Source organism: Odocoileus virginianus, chromosome 16 (assembly GCF_023699985.2).
Source record: "Odocoileus virginianus isolate 20LAN1187 ecotype Illinois chromosome 16, Ovbor_1.2, whole genome shotgun sequence".
In the NCBI taxonomy this organism is placed as follows: Eukaryota; Metazoa; Chordata; class Mammalia; order Artiodactyla; family Cervidae; genus Odocoileus; species Odocoileus virginianus.
Window position 1 is genome coordinate 39,862,594 of NC_069689.1, and position 18,068 is coordinate 39,880,661.

Consider the following 18,068-nt stretch of genomic DNA (forward strand, 5'->3'; position numbering starts at 1 on the left):
AACATGAAATATAAAGCTAAGCAATAGAATACAAGTAAAAAGAGAAAACAGACGCAGAAAGATAGAAAAATAAAAGATGGGTGAACAAAAATAATTTCATTGGTGAATACATGAATGAAAATAGACCAAATGTTTCAGAGAAGGGAAAAAATGGTCATACTGAGTAAAATAAAACCTAACTATTAGCTATTATCTTAAAGATAAAGTTACAAAAAAAAAGAAAGTAGAAGAAAGTTAAAGGGTGGAAAAATCATACACACTAATGAAAAGAGAGCTAATATCACCATACACCAGAGAAGATAAATGTTAAGGCAAAATCCTAAATAGAGATAAAGAGGGATACATCATGATGATAAAATTTCAAGCTACCCAGAAGGCAGAGATGGTCTAAAAGTTCTGTATCTAATGATAGAGCTTCAAAACATATAAACAAAAACAAAGGTAAAAAATAAGTCGACAAATCCACAATAAGAGTGGAATATGCTAATATACTTCTCTCGGTAAGATGAAATAAGAAGACCAAAAATTGATAAGCATATAGAAGATTTGAATAAGACAATTAGCAAATCCAACCTTGTTGACACATATATCGGTTTTCCTCACAGGACAGTTGCTGATTTATGAGGCAAGGTATGCGGCTGGAAACTTGAGCCTGAAAGACAGAATGGAATCTCCCAATCTCCCATGGTCTCATGGTTTATATTCCATTAGAGAGACCTTCAATAAACAGATGACTGGATTAGATTTTGAGCCTTATGACATTGGCCAGATTTTGTCTCTGCACAGCGTAAAATAATAGATAAGTTCAAAACTTACAAAGGGAAAAATCTCTAGGTATGAGGAGATGGAAAAATTTTACAGTTTCTGAAGAGGCTGGGAGGATAATCTATGATCTATATATATATATATATATTTTTTTTTTTTTAAGTAAGAGATGAAAAGACCAACATTCATGAATATTGAAGATATTCAACAGAGAATTGAAACTACAGGAGGAATAATTTCAACAGAGACCTGAAACTGAAATATGTGTGAATATGTGTATCTGTGTGTGTATATGTGTGCTCATGTAACATCAAGGATGGTAGACCACTAGGCTCTCTGTCCATAGAATTTTCCAGGCAAGAATACTGGAATGGGTTGCCATTTCCTACTCCTGGGGATCTTCCCAACCCAGGGATTAAACCCACATCTCTTGTGCCTCCTGCACTGGCAGGCACATTCTTTACCACTGTGACACCTGTATATATATATATGTATATGTATATGTATATTTGGTAATGTATATTCTAGAAATGAAAAATACCATATCTAAAATTAAGAACTCATTGGATGGATGTAAGAGATCAGACACAGCAGAAGACAGGAACAATACAGTTGAAAATAGGTCAATAAATATATCCAAACTAAAGTTCAGAGAGAAGAATGGAAATAAAGAAGAGAGCATAAAATAAATGTGAAATAAGTAATCAAATAATTTAAATGGTCAACTAATTGCTTTATGTTTAATGTGAATTCCAGCCAAAGAGAAAAAAAAATGAAGCAGAATGAACATTTGAAAATAGAATAGCAATAATTTCTTCAAGTTGTTGAAAGCTGCTGCTGCTAAGTTGCTTCAGTCGTGTTTGACTCTGTGCGACCCCATAGACAGCAGCCCACCAGACTCCACCGTCCCTGGGATTCTCAAGGCAAGAACACTGGAGTGGGCTGCCATTTCCTTCTCCAATGCATGAAAGTAAAAAGTGAAAGTGAAGTCACTCAATTGTGTCTGACTCTTAGCGACCCCATGGACTGCAGCCCACCAGGCTCCTCCATCCATGTCATTTTCCAGGCAAGAGTACCGGAGTGGGGTGCCATTGCCTTCTCTGTGTTGAAAGCTATCAACCCACAAATTGAAAAAGATTGGCCAACCTCATGCAGAATAAATAAAAATATATGACAACAATAGCACAATAAATGAGAATATTAAATGGATTAAAACTGTTATAGAGCTTTTACACTGTTCAGAATGTGGTAAAAATAAGGTAAACTAAAGTAAATGAGGGATTCATATTGAATCTCTACTGCTGCTGCTAAGTCGCTTCAGTCGTGTTCGATTCTGTGCGACCCCATAGACGGCAGCCCACCAGGCTCCCCAGACCCTGGGATTCTCCAGGCAAGAATACTGGAGTGGGTTGCCATTCCCTTCTCCAATATTGAATCTCTAGGAACTACTAAAATATTCAAGAATAGCAATACAGATGAATAATATAATAATAAATAGGTTTAATGCAAAAGAAGCCTGCCGAAAAGAAATATGAAACATAGAACAGATAGTATGATAGAAATAAATAGCAACACTGGAGACTTAGACCCATTTATTTTATTAGCTGCATCATGTATGAATTACTAAACATTCTATTTAAAGACCGAGATTGTCACACTGGATACAAAACCAAGACTTGAGTGTGTGCTATTTATAAGAGAAGAAGTTTAAATATAAGGACACAGTTAAATGGGAAGTAAATGGATAGAAAAAATTATGTCATATAAACTGTAGCCAAGAGAAAGCTGATAATTTGTATGTAATATCAAATTAGTGGACTTTAAGACAAAAATTCACACAAAAAGGAAGCAAACAGAAACATTTTATAATAATAAAAGCATCAACTAAACAGGTAGCCATCCTAAAATTTTCTGCACTTAATGTTTCACCTATGTGTACCTAATAACTAAAGAATATATAATGCAAAATTAACACAACTAGGAGAAGAAACTGATCTAAAATCATATAATAGCAGCTGGAGATTTCAATACTTGTCTCTCAGTAAGTATTACAAAAGTCAAAAAATCACCAAGGATATAAAACATTTGAGAAACATAATTAATCAAATTAATGCAATTTATCTATGTAAAATACTGTACTTGACAACTGCATATCAGTGTTTCTTTTTATGTGCACATTGAACAGTTACCAAGTATACTATGTGAAAGAAAGAAAAATAAAAGCATACTATATGCTGGTTCCTAAATTAAATCTTAAAAAAAATTCAAATAAATGAAAAAACAAGATGTGCACTCTGATAACTTTGAATTTAAGCTGGAAATAAAGAACAGAAAGATAAATAGACACATCCTTAATAGTTTAGCAATTAAGCAACTCATGTCTAAATAAATGACTAAAAGGATACATTATGGTGGTTTAGTCACTAAGTCATGTCCTACTCTTGTGACCCCATAGCCTGGAGCCTGCTAGGCTCTTCTGTCCATGGGGCTCTCCAGGCAAGAAGACTGGAGTGGGTTGCCATTTCCTTCTTCAAAAGGATACGTTATAGTGACTACTTAAAAAATAGTTTGAAATGAGTGGTAACATGTAGGTCAGATCAAAGCCAGTTAAATGCAACTAAAGCAAAGCTAAAAGGATAATTAATGGCTTTAAATACAAAGGAATTGAAAATCAATTATCCAAGCTAGGAACCAACAAAATTTTTCTGTAAAGGCCCGGAGGGTAAATATTTCAGGCTTTTGGGCCACCTGATCTCTGTCCCAATTATTTCTGTCATTGTAGACTTAGAACATTCACAGACATTGAGGAAACAAGTTGTTGGCCCAAGGGCCGTATTTTGCAGACAAATATGTAAAATTACTATGAATAAAGCACACTCTTTAAATCTAGTGAAAATAAGCAGTTTGTCTGACCAACCTTACTTACTAGGGTGAAAAAATGAGCAAATCATCTCATAGTGTATACAGGGAAAGCCTCCCCTGGCTTGTAAAAATCAAAATCGTATTCCTCCCACACGCTTTTATTTCTACCGCTTCTCTCCGGTACATGTTTTCTAGTACCACTCTAAGTTACATCCATAATTTCCATTATATTTTTATAGTACTACTATAAGTTACATCCATAATTTCCATTATTTTAGTCCCATTATATTTCCATTATTTCATTATTTGACTTTTATCTTCCCATCTCAATCGCAGGTTCTATGGAGGCTGAAACTTCGTCTCTTCCATGTGCTGTGTCTTTAGCACCCAGGAGACCGCCTGGCATCAGGTGGATGCTCATAATTATAGATGGAGTCTGTGAACAAATGATAAGGAAGAGGAATTTAAGTTAAAAAGTCCTAAGCCCCATAAGTGACATTAAGTTATATACACAAATGAAGAACAACTCATAGTCACTTTCAATCATTCCCGTCAGAAACATCTGTATGGAAACAGTAACATGGAAACTTGCATTACCATGTGTAAAACAGATAGCCAACGGGAATTTTCTTTATGGCTCAGGAAACTCAAACAGAGGCTCTGTATAAACCTAGAGGGGTGGGATGGGGAGGGAGATGTGAGGGAGGTTCAAAAATGAGGGGATATATGTTTACCTATGGCTGATTCATGTTGAGGTTTGACAGAAAACAACAAAATTCTGTAAAGCAATTATCCTTCAATAAGAAAAATAAATTTAAAAAATCTACTCAGTGGGACAAAAGACAAAATTGGCAACGTGAAACAAGAATAAAAGTGTCTGAAAATTAGCAGAAATATTAGTTATAAAAAATAATACTTACACTAAAGAATACATTAAATGGGATACGTCTGAGGAATGAGTTAATGAATGAGGAGACAGACTGAGGAAATCTCTTCAAGAGAAAAACCAAAACAAGTTTTTTAAAAAATATATTGAGAAAGTAACATTGACATATATACACTACTCTGTAAAACAGATAGCTAGTGGGAAGTTGCTATATAACACAGGGAGCGCAGCTTGATACTCTGTGATGACCCAGAGGGGTGGGATGGGGGGTGGAGGTGGGAGGGATACTCAAGAGAGAGGGGATATATGTATATACACATATATGTGTGTGTATATAACGTATATATATATATATATATACTTATGACTGACTCAGGTGGTTGTATGGCAGAAACCAACGCAACATTGTAAAGCAATTATCCTCCAATTAAAAAAAAAATATATATATATATATATACACACATATACATGTATGGAGGAGAGAAATAGAAGTGCCAATGTCCAGATAATAGGAGTCTCAGAAAGAGAAAATATAAATGGAGATGAGGAAATATTTGAAGGAATGATGGAAAATAAATTTTCCTAAATCAAATAAAGATGAAAGATCTTTGTTTCAAAGGCCTCATAGTGTGCCCTCAAGGAGAGGTAAAGAAAGCATTCATGTACATACATTATAGTAAAAAATAAGATATCAAAGGCAAAGAAATTAGAGGCTTCACAGACAAAAAAAAAACGAAAACCTCAGACGGGCCCAAGAATCAGATTGATATCATTTGTTTTTCACTATCAACTAGTTTCAAGAAGACAGTGAAGTAGGATATTCCCCGTAGTGAAGGGAAACAACTTAGCACCTAAAAGTTTATATTCAAGTAAATTGTCATTCAGACTCAGAGATATGTTAAGATACTCCCTGACATAGAAGGTCTTGGAAGGTTTGGCAAAGATCTGCACTGGAAACAAGCAGGAAATATTTGTATAAGTGGAAAGAAATGTCTAGGAGATTCTACAGGAGATTTATGAGGGAACAAATGATTTCATTCTTGGTAAAATTTATCATCCTTAAAAATAAGATCAAAGAAAAAGAAAAAATATATCTTAATGACTATGAATTTTAAATCTAGGTGCTACCAACATAAGGAGTGAAGGGTCTGAAATATTTGAATATGTGCGAAAATTCTTCCCGGCTTCCCTGATAGCTCAGTGGTAAAGAATCTGCTTGCATGCAGGAAACCCCAGTTTGATTCCTGGGTCAGGAAGATCCCCTGAAGAAGGATTAGGCTACCAACTCCAGGATTCTTGGGTTTCCCTTGCGGCTCAGCTGGGAAAGAATCCACCTGCAATGCAGGATACCTGTGTTCAATCCCTGGGTTGGGAAGATCCCCTGGAGAAGGGAAAGACTACTCACTCCAGTATTCTGGCCTAGAAAATGCCATGGACTGTATAGTCTATAGGGTCACAGAGCGTCAGACACAATTGAGTGACATTCTAAAATTGAGTGACTTTCTAAAAGAAAGAACAAATTTTTTTTTCCTTTGGATAGTGGAGGAGATGTAAACATCAATACCCCCTCAAAATGAGACATAAATTAAAATAATGAAAAATGTGTAAGAGAAATAAAATAATACACAGACTGTAAAAACAGGTTTTGTTAGATCAGATTTCCCCAAAGAACATTCTAATATGATAGTGGATCTCTGCAGAATAAGACATTTGTCTACTATATAGGTTCAAATTGATCAATAAAATAAATGTAAGTGAAATAAATTACAGTGAAAAAATACATGGATGTATAAATAAAAGTTTTCAATGTAAGTTGAAAATATAAGAATGAAAAAGACACATTGTCTAGCGACCCTCTCCAATCCCACTAATACTTATGGTCTTAAACCCTATTGTTATATTATTAGATAGGAAAGGTCACTGCTGTGCTGTGCTGAGTTGCTCAGTCGTGTCTGACTCTTTGTGACCCCGTGGACTGTAGCCCACCAGACTCCTCTGTCCATGGGGATTCTGCAGGCAAGAATACTGGAGTGGGTTGCCATATCCTCCTCTAGGGGATCTTCCCAACCCAGGGATTGAACCCAGGTTTCCCATATTGCTGGCGGATTCTTTACCATCTGGGCCACCTGGGAAGCCCAAGAACACTGGAGTGGGTAGCCTATCCTTCTCCAGCGGATCTTCCTGACCCACGAATTGAACCAGGGTCTCTTGCATTGCAGGTGGATTCTTTACTAGCTGAACTACCAGGGAAGCCCGAAAGGTCACTGCATAATGGTAAAAATTTCAACATACCAGGTTGCTATCTCAGCTTTAAACATGTATGCACCTGATAAAACAGCTTCAAAATATCTCAAGCTCGATGATTCAATAACGAACAATAGCATGTTAAATAGTTAAGTTGAAAGACAAGCATAATACGCATACAATTTATACAGCATATTTATAGCAGAGCTTCTCCAGGTCCTTAAGTTACTTAAATCAGTAAAGGTATTGCAGAGAGGACAGGATGATCTTTGCAACAACAACAAAAAAACCAACTGTATTTGGTCCAAAATGATTGAATATTAATTTTTTTCTTTATGATATGAAATTATTATGTAGATGCAAACATTGGTAATTAAGAAGCCCAGACTGTTGAGTGGAGAAGAGGTGTGAGGAAAGTGGTGATAATCATGACAGGTTAAAAGAAGAGTTTGGAGTCAGGACTATTCAGGGAATGATATGGAGCAAAGTGATGGGATTCCAAACTAGAGAGGCGCAGGAAGAGCTACAAGCATTTCTGATGGAAGAGCTGCCGGAACGGGTGGCTGATGGCACCCAGGGACCCAGAGGCAGGAGACTCCCGTCCCCCTCACAGCTCTGCGCTGACTGGCAGGAGCATGAGCGGGGCAGTGGCAGCGGCCGTCGTCGGGGGTAGGCCCTGTGAGCACAGAGATCCCATATGACCATGCTGCAGAAACCAGTAATCGAGAAACCAAGCGCTACACTCAGAGAGTTGGAGAATCAGGTTTATTATGCCAGCCGGCCCAGAAGAGTTACCACTCCAAGCTCTGAGCCCTCAACAAAGGGATTACAAAGCTTTATAGACCGTGTATGACATCAGACTACAGTGGACAACGCTAACTGTTAATGGCTTGGTTTAAACTAGGGGTTTCGTGCTCCAGTGCTGGAACAGCACTTAGGCTGGGGTATGGTGGGGAGGTGGGGTGCCTGACCTTTACAAGGACAGGCTGGTTAAGCAGGATTACAGGGGTTAGGCAATTGCAAAAGCAGGCGAGTGTGAGTGAGATAAGCTTCAGTTCCTAGCATTGTTGAAAGTTTCCATTTTCTGAGACTATGTGACCTACGTGATCCAGACTTTGCGAGGAGCAAGCTGAGCCACAGAAGCAGAACGAGCAGGAAGTTATTGTAAATTTTAACTTTTCCTCTTCAATCCCCGCTCTTGATGCTTATGTCACTCATTGTAGAAAGCATCCCCTCACGTTTTAGGAGGACATACTGAGCTCATCGTTGTTTAGGGGTCTATAATGAGCTACTACTATTTGTAGTATGGATTCAATCCAAAAGGTTATGAACCAGGTAACTGCATTGAGAATGCAAGGGCCAAATAAGAGTGCCACAAGGAGCATGAAGAGAGGACTTTTTGAAGGGAGAAGCCACCATGCTCAACTCCTGATAGCATTCCAATCATTCCAGGAATCAGCTAGTTTTTGTCTCCTTTTTGTAATGTGTTCCTTTAGCTGCTGGGCCATATCTCTAACTATTCCTGATTGGTTTACATAGAAGCAGCATTTTTCATTCAAGAAGAGGCAGAGTCTGCCCTTCTGAGCTGTCAGTAAGTCCAGCCCCCTCCTATTTTGTAATACCACTGAAGCCAGGAAGTCTAGTTGATCTTGCAAGGCCACTAATGATTTAGGGACTCTCTTAATATCATCTGTCAAGTCCCTGGATAATTTATCATAAAAGGTGGCCGACGAGGCCATTCCTCCTACCCCCATACCTATTCCAGCCATTATCCCCAGACTGACCAGTAGGAGTATGAACTGGATGACTCTTTTCGATCGTGTCTGTGCTGCCAGAGGAACAGTGAGAGTCTGATTGTTGGGGAGTAAGGAAAGCTAAAGTACAGATCCCCCTCCAGTTGACTAGTAGGCATAAATAGGCATCTGCGCCACATATAAAGAAAAGCCCTTGGTGGAGACGGCTCCATATTGTGCTTGTGGGAGGATGAGTGGGCCATTCTTCTTTTAAGACTTGACTGTATTTGTCCTTAGTTAAATCGCCTACTGGTACTGTCCCTCCATTATCTGTAAAGCACTCAGGGGACTTTAGAGTTAGTACAACTTCCTCAGGCATGGTTTCAACATTTCTTCTGGTACAGATGAATTTGTTGGAGGTCCCATCAGTATCACATTAGTTAATGGTACTGGTGTAGCTAAATAATGTGGGGCCTCCAAGGATAGGCAAAGACAACAATCCTTGGCCAGCTGGGGGTTAGTGTTTTTTAAGGAGGCGGTGAGTTGTACTGATGGAGAAGGCAATGGCAACCCACTCCAGTACTCTTGCCTGGAAAATCCCATGGATGGAGGAGCCTGGTAGCCTGCAGTCCATGGGGTCGCGAAGAATCACACACGACTGAGCAATTTCACTTTCACTTTTCACTTTCATGCATTGGAGAAGGAAATGACAACCCACTCCAGTGTCCTTGCCTGGAGAATCCCAGGGACGGCGGAGCCTGGTAGGCTGCTGTCTATGGGGTCGCACAGAGTCGGACATGACTGAAGAGACTTAGCAGCAGCCGCAGAGGCATACTGAGAATCTGATACAGGTCGGGGTCCAAACTGTAAGCATCATTCGATTTTATTCTTGGTAGTGGCCTGTAGTCTTGGTCAGTTTTCCAACAGACAGGGCCTGGACCTCTGGGGCAAGTTTGGTCCAACTAGCCCCATCGACACTATTTTCCCTGTCCAGTAGGTCTTCCCATCTTTTTGTCAGGCAAAAACTTGTTCCAGGTCATAACATTTGCATGACATTTGGGGGTAGATAGAGGCACAGAGACATGAAGGCAATGCCACGGTGTTGGGAGGAGAAAGCATCTGGGCCAGAGCTGGGTTTTTAGGGGGAAAGGTACCAGGAGCAGGGGCAGGCTTACCTGGGGGAAGAGCATGATAGCAGATACAGCATTCTGGCTGTGTCCTTGGACAAATGTTTGGTGGTTATGGAGACAGTAGGTAGTCTGTCCATAGAAGTGGCTTTCCCTAATGCAGTGATCTAATTGTTGGCTAAATGAGGATAGAAGGTATTGCCAGCAGGTACATGGTGGGTAAGGAGTGGCACCATCTGTTACAGCAAGGAACACCAAAAGACTGCAAAGCAGCCCACACATAACAGATAACTGAGCAACTAGCAAAAGTTTTCCTCCTGATCTTTGGGTTGCTGTGGCCATAGCAACTGAACCTATTGTGAGGGGGCATATCAGCTATACTGTGAGCACTTTGGTTAGTAGGAAAGATCGATTATAAGAGATACCTGATAAGAACGAGGCTTCCCACTATAGCGCAATAACAGAAGCTAACAGCAGCCTCTGACCTAAATTCCAGTCCTGGAGTGAGCTGAAGCTGACGCTGTAGCAAAGAATACAGCAATGATACCGATTAGGGAGAGGGCCGAGGTTGACAGTGAAAGTCCACTGGTATTTTGATAGCTGGATCCTCAAGCTTCACCATGTGTTACCCAGCCAGATGCTGGTGTGTGGCTGGAGCAGGGCTGAAGGGTCCTCAAGCTTCTACCGTGCATTGGCTAGTCAGCTTGTGGAGTGACTAGAGCAGGGCTCAGCATACTTCATGGGTGAGGGCTGCTGTCTTCGGAACCAGACCTTGAGGAGGTTTTCAGGGTCCTGAACTGCTTTCCAGGTGTTTTTGTCACAGGAAGCTGCTGCCGTCTTGACTCTGGTGTGGTGGATCCAGGGGGTGACACCTGTAACTTTAACAGCACTATGGGTTGCCAGGACGACCATGTGAGGGCCTGTCCAAACTGGCTGAAGTGGTTCCTTTTTCCAGTCTTTAACTCATAGCTCATCTCCTGGCTGATAGGGATGAGTCCAGTTGCCCAAAGGAATGGGTGTCCTTTCTCAGGTTTCTCAGGTGAGATGGCAGAAGACTTTTCCAGGGCCTGGAGGTGTCAGCTAGTTATTGGGGGTCTCCCTTGAGCTTTCCTATCACTGGGGATATTCTTCCATATGAGATCTCAAAGGGATAATAGCCTGAGGACCTCGGGGTACAACAGGCTTGGAGCAAGGCTAGGGGTATTGATTGCAGCCATGAAATTAAAAGACGCTTACTTTTCAGAAGGAAAGTTATGACCAACCCAGACAGCATATTAAAAGGCAGAGACATTACTTTGCCAACAAAGGTCTGTCTAGTCAAGGCTATGGTTTTTCCAGTAGTCATGTGTGGATGTGAGAGTTGGACTATAAAGAAAGCTGAGTGCAGAAGAATTGATGCTTTTGAACTGTGATGTTGGAGAAGACTCTTGAGAGTCCCTTGGACTGCAAAGAGATCCAACCAGTCCATCCTAAAGGAGATCAGTCCTGAGTGTTCATTGGAAGGACTGATGTTGAAGCTGAAACTCCAGTATTTTAGCCACCTGATGTGAAGAGCTGACTCATTGGAAAAGACCCTGATGCTGGGAAAGATTGAGGGCAGAAAGAGAAGGCGATAACAGAGGATGAGATGGTTGGATGGCATCACTGACTCAATGCACATGGGTTTGAGTAAACTCCGGGAGTTGGTGACGGACAGGGAGGCCGGGTGTGCTGCGGTTCATGGGGTCGCAAAGAGTCCAACACGACTGAGCGACTGAACTGAACTGAACTGAAGGGGTAAGCATGTTGACCCAAGGTAACTGGGTGTCCTGACAGAGCTTAGCTAAGGCAGTCTTGAGGGTCCGATTCATGCACTCTACTTTCCCTGAGCTCTGTGTCCTGTAAGGGGTGTGAAGCTTCCATTTGAATCCCAGTGTCTTGGACAAAGTCCGGATTATCTCAGGCAAAAAGCCCGGGCCATTGTCAGACACCATGGAGACAGGCAGCCTATATCTCGGGATCGTATCTCTTAGCAGGGCCTTGGCCACCTCTCATGCCCATTCAGTGCACGTGGGGTAGGCCTCCGCCCCTCCCGAGGGGTGCAGACTACCACAAGTAAATACTTATAGCCCCTATAGGGCTTGACTTCAGTAAAGTCCACTTCTAGATCTTCAAAGGGCTGTGTCTCAGCTGTCTACACTCCTGAGCTGGGTCTTGGTCCTTGACTGGTGTTGTTTTGCATGCAAGTCACACATTTAGCAGTGATCTGGGCACACAGAGTTGGGAGCTTAGGAATGAAATATTAGTGGCTCAGCAAACTTTCTAGTGCAGTTTTTCCTAAATGAGTTGTTCGATGATGTTGTTTCACCAGCTGGACTGCTATGTTGTCGGGCATAAAGAGTCTTTGGTCTGGGAACTTCCACCAGCCCTCTTTTCCTTTTTTTCCTCCCTCGTTCTAAAGCCCCTTGATCTTCTTCCTTGGTCTATCTCAGGGACGGAGGCAATTCTGGTCCTGAGAGGACCTTAAAGATTGACTCGGGGCACACTGCGGGGCTTGGATGGGTTGCCACCTCCTTGGCTGCCTGGTCAGCTGACCGATTGCCTTTGCTGACTAGGTCAGTTCCTCTTTGATGGCCTTTGTAGTGGATGATTGCCACTTGGGAAGGCTTCCAGACTGCCTCTAACAGCTGAAGGATTTCTTCTTTGTTTTTTATCTCCTCCCTGCCCCCCCACCCACCTCTGTCAGTAGTCCCCTTTCTTTATAAATGGCCCCATGAACATGCAAAGTAGCAAAGGCATACCTTGAGTCAGTATAGATGTTGACTCACTTTCCTTCGGCATGCCTTAGCGCCGGCGTGAGTGCCCACAGCTCAACCTGTTGTGCTGACCACCCTTGTGGCAAGGCCTCAGCCTTCACTATCTCATCAGTTATTGTTACAGCATTGCCTGCCGTGCACTGCCCATCCTGGATGAAACTGCTTCTGTCAGTAAACAGTTTCAGTTCTGGCTTTTGGAGGGGAATGTCTGTCAGGTCTGGCCTGCTTGAGTAAATTTTACCTATGACCTCCTCGCAGTGTGATCGGGGGTTCCCGCTACCACAGGAAAGAAGGTGGCGGGGTTCAGCGTCTGCACAGTCTCAAGTTGGACCCATGGGTTTTCAAAAAGCAGCTTTTGATAGTGAGCCATCCTGGTGTTGGTCAGCCACTTATGCCCATGGCTGTTTATCAGCGCAGCAACAGAATGGGGAACTTTTACATTTATATTTTGTCCCAGAGTAAGCTTATCTACTTCTCTGACCAGAAACACAGTGGCAGTTAATGCCCAGAGGCATGGCAGCCATCCTGCAGCCACAGGATCCAGCTGCTGGACAGGCAGCCACTGGGCGCTCCCATGGCCCGGTTCTCTGTGTGACGACCCCAGTACAGTGTGACTTTTCTCCTGCGTGAAGAGGTTAAAGTCCCATGTCACATCCAGCAGCCCTAATGCCGGAGCGCCAGTCAAGGGTCTCTTCATCTCCCTGAAGGCCTTTTCCTGTTCAGGCCCCCACTCTGGGAGGTCCTTACCAGACCCTGCTGTGGCTTCAAACAATGGCTTGGCAATCTCAGAGAAACCCAGGATCCATATCTGGCAGAATCCAGCTGCCCTGAAGAGCTCACAGACTTCCTTCTCAGTGCTTGGCCAAGGTATTGAGCAGATGGCTTGCTTCCTCTCATGTCTGAGCACCCAACACCCTTATGAGATGACAAATCCAAGGTACTTGACCTCCTGTCTGCGGATCTGAGCCTTTTTCCATGACACCTTGTATCCTGAGGTAGAGAGTGGAGCCAATAGGGCGTTGGTGCTTTTCCAGCAGTCCCCTTGGGTGAGACTGGCTAGCAACAGATCGTCTACATACTGGAGTAAGATACAGTTCTAAGTCTCTCTGGGAAAGGCACCAGGGCTTCACCAAACAGGGCAGGTGAGTTCTTGAATCCTTGCGGCAGTCGGGTCAAGTCAGCTGTGCCTTTCTCCCGGTTCGTAGGTCTTCCCACTCAAAGGCAAATAAGGGCTGGCTAGCCAGTGACAGCCAGAGGCGGAAGAATGCATACTTGAGACCTAGGCCGGTGAACCAGCTTGCTTGAGAGGGTAAGAGCTCAGGAGAGTGTAAAGGCTTGGGATCCTGGATGGACGGTGATAACTGCATTGTTGATGGCGCGGAGGTCCTGGACGGGCAGTAGTTGTTCCCTCCAGGCTTCTTGACTGGTAGGAGCAGAGTGTTCCAGGAAGGCTGACACTCGATTAGGATTTTGGCATCTCGGAGGTGCTGGATGTTGCCCTGAATTCCCAGGTGTGCCTCCTGTGGTACTGGGTATTGTCTCTGTCTGATGGAATGGCTCCTGGCCTCAGGTCCACCACGATGGGCTCTTGGTGTCTGGCAAAAGCTGGGGGCCCTTCTCTGCCCAGACAGCAGGGAATTCTTTTAGCAGGCTGCTGGGATTTATTAGTTCCCTCCTTGAGGAATAGAGGCGCCATTCATCTTCCCTGGACACAGTTACAGCCATCATCAGACCTGATTGGCTCCCCAGGGTGAGGCTCGCTGGCTTTCCAGGGACAAAGGTGATCTGTGCCCCCAGCTTTGTCAGTAGTCTGCCCAGCAGGGGAATGGGGCATTCCGGTAAGTACAAATTCATGAGTCACTAGGTGGCCCCCTAGCTGGCATGAATGGGCTTTGCAAAATGAGTGGGTAGCCATGTTCCCTGTGGCCCCAATAACAGTTGCTGTTCAGTCTGTGAGGGGAGCCACAGATGTGGCTACCATGGAGTGTTCAGCTCTGGTGTCCACCAAAAAAGTCATTGATTGGCCCCCTACTTTCATCATGACCAGAGGCTCCTGGGGGCCCAAGGATCAGGGAGCCCAGTCCTTCCTAGTCCAGTTCTGTTCTAGCCAGGTCGATAAGGTCTTGGACAACTGGCTCAGGCTAGTACCTTCCTTGCTGTGTTGACTGAACTTCTTCAACCCTTCAGACATCCCTCTGCAATGGGGGATTCATTCTTCTAGTGGCCAGCCTCTTTGCAATAGGCACACTGGCATAGTGGTGGTCTCTTCTTGGCATCCCCTTTCAGTGAGGGAACAGTCTATTTCACTGGACCTGGGTTCCCCAGTGCTGCTGCTAGCAGGGCTGTTCTCTGCTTCATTCTTCATTCTTCTTCTCTTTGAGCTTCATGGTTCCAGTTTACAAAGATCTTGTTTGCCTCCTTCAGGAGCTGTGTGGCATTCATCCCAGCGAAGCCTTACAGCTTTTGGAACTTTCATCAGATGTCTGCACAGGATTGAGCCACAGAGGCAGCGTTAATCATCCATTGATTCTCAGGTGTCTCAAGGTCAAACTGGGTGTGTGTTCAGAATGCTTTGCACAGACTTTTATAGAAATTGGTGGGGCTTTCATCTGGTTTTGGATTGTCATTCTAGTTTTGAGTATATTAGTGGGCTTTTTGGCTCCGGCTTGAAGTCCATGTAGAAGGGCACCATGATAGTTGGTCAGGGCTCCTGTCCTTCTCTGGTAATTGAAATTCCATTCAGGTTTTGTCTCTGGGGTTGCTTCTTGCACCTATCCTTCTACATCTAAGACCTCTGTGGGGGCCTGTCCTTGGAGCCACTTTCGGGCTTCTGTCGAGATATGCTGCCTTTCCTCAGTGGTGAAGAGTCATAAGGAGCTGGTGATGGTTGCCCCATGTAGGCTGATGGGTGTGGAAAATGGACTCTAGGAGGTCAATCAGAGCCTGTGGTTTCCCAGAGTACACTGGATTATGGTGCCTCCAGCTCAAGAGATCAAGTAGCGCTGAAGGTCTGGTAATAGATGATGGAGGGGCTAAGCTAGACTGGACTGTCCTCATTCACTTGTTGGGACCGTGAGTATCCTGCGGTGGCTTGAGTCTGTGGCCGACAGGTTAGATTGGTTGGCCAAATGGAGCCGTCTGCCTAATGGTTCTGGGCTGGAGTCTTGCTCATGAGCTGGTGTGGGGGCCGCGGAGGGAGGTGGACTGTCCAGCAGTGGATCTGGTGCTGGCTGTGCTTTGGCACACGTGGCAGAAGCAGTGGCGGATCTTCCCCTGGGTCTCCTTGGAATATAGGTTTTTCTTCTTCCTTTTGAGCGATTGGGCCACAAATACCCTACTCTGTCCCTTTCCGTTCCTGCAAAATCTTGACCATAGGGGCAGGGTCTGCATATTAGGAGCCAGGAATATATGTACAGAAAGTGATTCGGATGTCCTGAGTCCCAGTGACTACCCGTACACTGCTTGGATGGTGGGCAGATCGAGAGTGCCCTCTGGCGGCCATTCAACATCAAAGGGTGGCCATTCTAGCTAGCATTAAGTTACCGAGCATCCTGGGAGTCATCTTGACTCCATAATCCCCTGCGAAGACCCTTTTAAAGTTCTTTATCATGCAGTCTAAAACTGTTGGCTTAGAGGAACTTCCCCCCATGTTGACAAATGTAATCTACCTCCTCGACCAGAAAGAAGAAGGGGCCACATGGGAAGGGCCTTGTCTTAGGGTCTTACCACCTAGTTAGCACTGATGCTGCCACTACTGGAAGGCCCAGTATTCCAGACAGCACAAGTACATGCTTCCTTGAAGATAGCCCTGATAGCTAAATGTCCGAGGGAGATGGGGCTGAAAGGAGGTGATCCCTCACAATGGGGTTCATCGGGGAATAACTTCAGGTAGGGCTCTGGAGGGGGTCTAGGGTGATTGACCCTCTCGAAGGCGCTGAGCAGGTGAAGAGATCAATATGCATACTCCTTGCCTAGGTGAAGGGCCTAAAGTCCTCAGAGAATCAGGGATTTATGAAGGAAAAGGTGACAGAGGAAGGCAGCCTCCTAATAAGACTCCAAAAGTACGCAGGGGCACGTCAGAGTGTGCTGCTTCACCTGGGTTGGCTCAAGGGACCGAGAGAGAAGGAGGTACAGAGCCACCTGGCGAAAGGGCCAGGTTTTGAGGAAAACCTAATTTCTCAGGAAGTCGGCTCGAGCAGTCAGCTGATGGAAGGGGAGAGTGAGGCTTAAAATTTTTAAGGAAATAATTTTGGCGGAGGGCCCTAGGGCCAACAGTCCGCTTGGGCATACACAACTTCTAAATCAAATCAATAACCAATTTCCCCCCTCCCTGTGTACCCCACCCTGTGTCGGTGGCACAAAGACGGACAAGGGTGGGTGCCCCCTCAAAAGAGGAGGCCATTCCAGGCCTGCTTGGCTGAGGCCCTGGGGGGAGTTTAGGTGCCTCTTAGCTTTGGGGGGCCAGTGTAAACCTCAGACCCAGTTGTGACTCACAGGGAGGGGCGGGGTCCCCCAGAGACAGACACCGCCTTGAGCTCTGTGAGGTTGCCACGGAACGGCAAGTTAGGGCCCACTTGGACTCTGGAGCCTGAAGGCCATGGAGCCACACAATCGAACCTGAAGCGCAAGCAAATCAGGCTGAACACTTGTTTGCTTTCACTCTTTGTCCACCTGGCTGCTCCTCTGAGGGAGATTTGAGATGCCTCTTAGTGTTGGCAGGTCGGTATGAACCCCTGACCCAGGCCAGCCTCACAGGGAGGGATTAGGTACCCCAGAGTCTGGCACCGTCGTTTAGCCTTATGAGGTCATCACAGAACCACAGGTTAGGACCCTCTTAGGCTCTGCAGTCCAAGGACGATGGAGCGCTCACTCCGTTCAATCAGCAGTCATGCCCTCACAAATCATCCAGAGGTTATCACGATGGTTTCCTTCTCCCATGTCCCCAGGTCTCCCTAACTGGTGCTCCCTTCCTGGGAGCCCAAAGGAGGTTTCTTTGGTAGAAGAGTCTCCTCTTCTACCCACTGGGGTAGGACCTGACTAGGGACTGGCCTCGGGGCCTTACCTTATCCCATGGCTGTTCCTGGTGAGTCAGTCCATCCCTCCAATGAGTATAGTCGGGGCTTGGCTATCTGGAGAGTCGGAATGCTGGTCTGAAAGAGAACCCATAAAAACATCAGGTGGTGTGCCTCCTTGTTCATCTTGGAGTTCCTCAACTCTGGCCTGGCTGAGCCACTGGTCTGGCAGCTCAAGGGGCTGGCATGGTTGGAATCTCGATGGGCCTCCAGAAATGTTGCAGAAGCCAGTAACTGAGAAACGAAGCACCACACTCGGAGAGCTGGAGAACTCAGGTATATTACACTGGCGGGCCCAGAGCAGTTACCACTGCAAGCTCTGAGCCCCGAACAAAGGGGTTACAGAGTTTTTATAGACAGGGTATGACATCAGACTATAGTTGGCCTTGCTAACTGTTGACATGTTGTTTTAAACTAGGGGTTTTGCTCGCATGGGAACAGTGGTTAGGAGGGGGTTGGTGCTTGACCTTTACATGGACAGGCTGGTTAAGCAGGATTGTAGGGGCTAGGCAAAATAGGGGAAGTGTGAGTGATATAAACTTCAGTTCCTAGCATTGTTGTAAGTCTCCATTTTCCCAGACTAT

At 44.6% G+C, this 18,068-nt stretch overlaps 1 long non-coding RNA gene across 1 annotated transcript; it reads right to left on the reverse strand.

Moving 5' to 3' along the window:
• Positions 1–2,342: 2,342 nt before the first annotated feature.
• LOC139038617 (uncharacterized) lies at positions 2,343–17,794 on the reverse strand. The gene is made up of 2 exons (XR_011491642.1): positions 17,475–17,794; positions 2,343–4,063 (listed from the first exon to the last, which is right to left on the reverse strand). It is a non-coding gene; the product is annotated as an uncharacterized lncRNA (long non-coding RNA).
• Between the last annotated feature and the right edge of the window lie 274 nt (positions 17,795–18,068).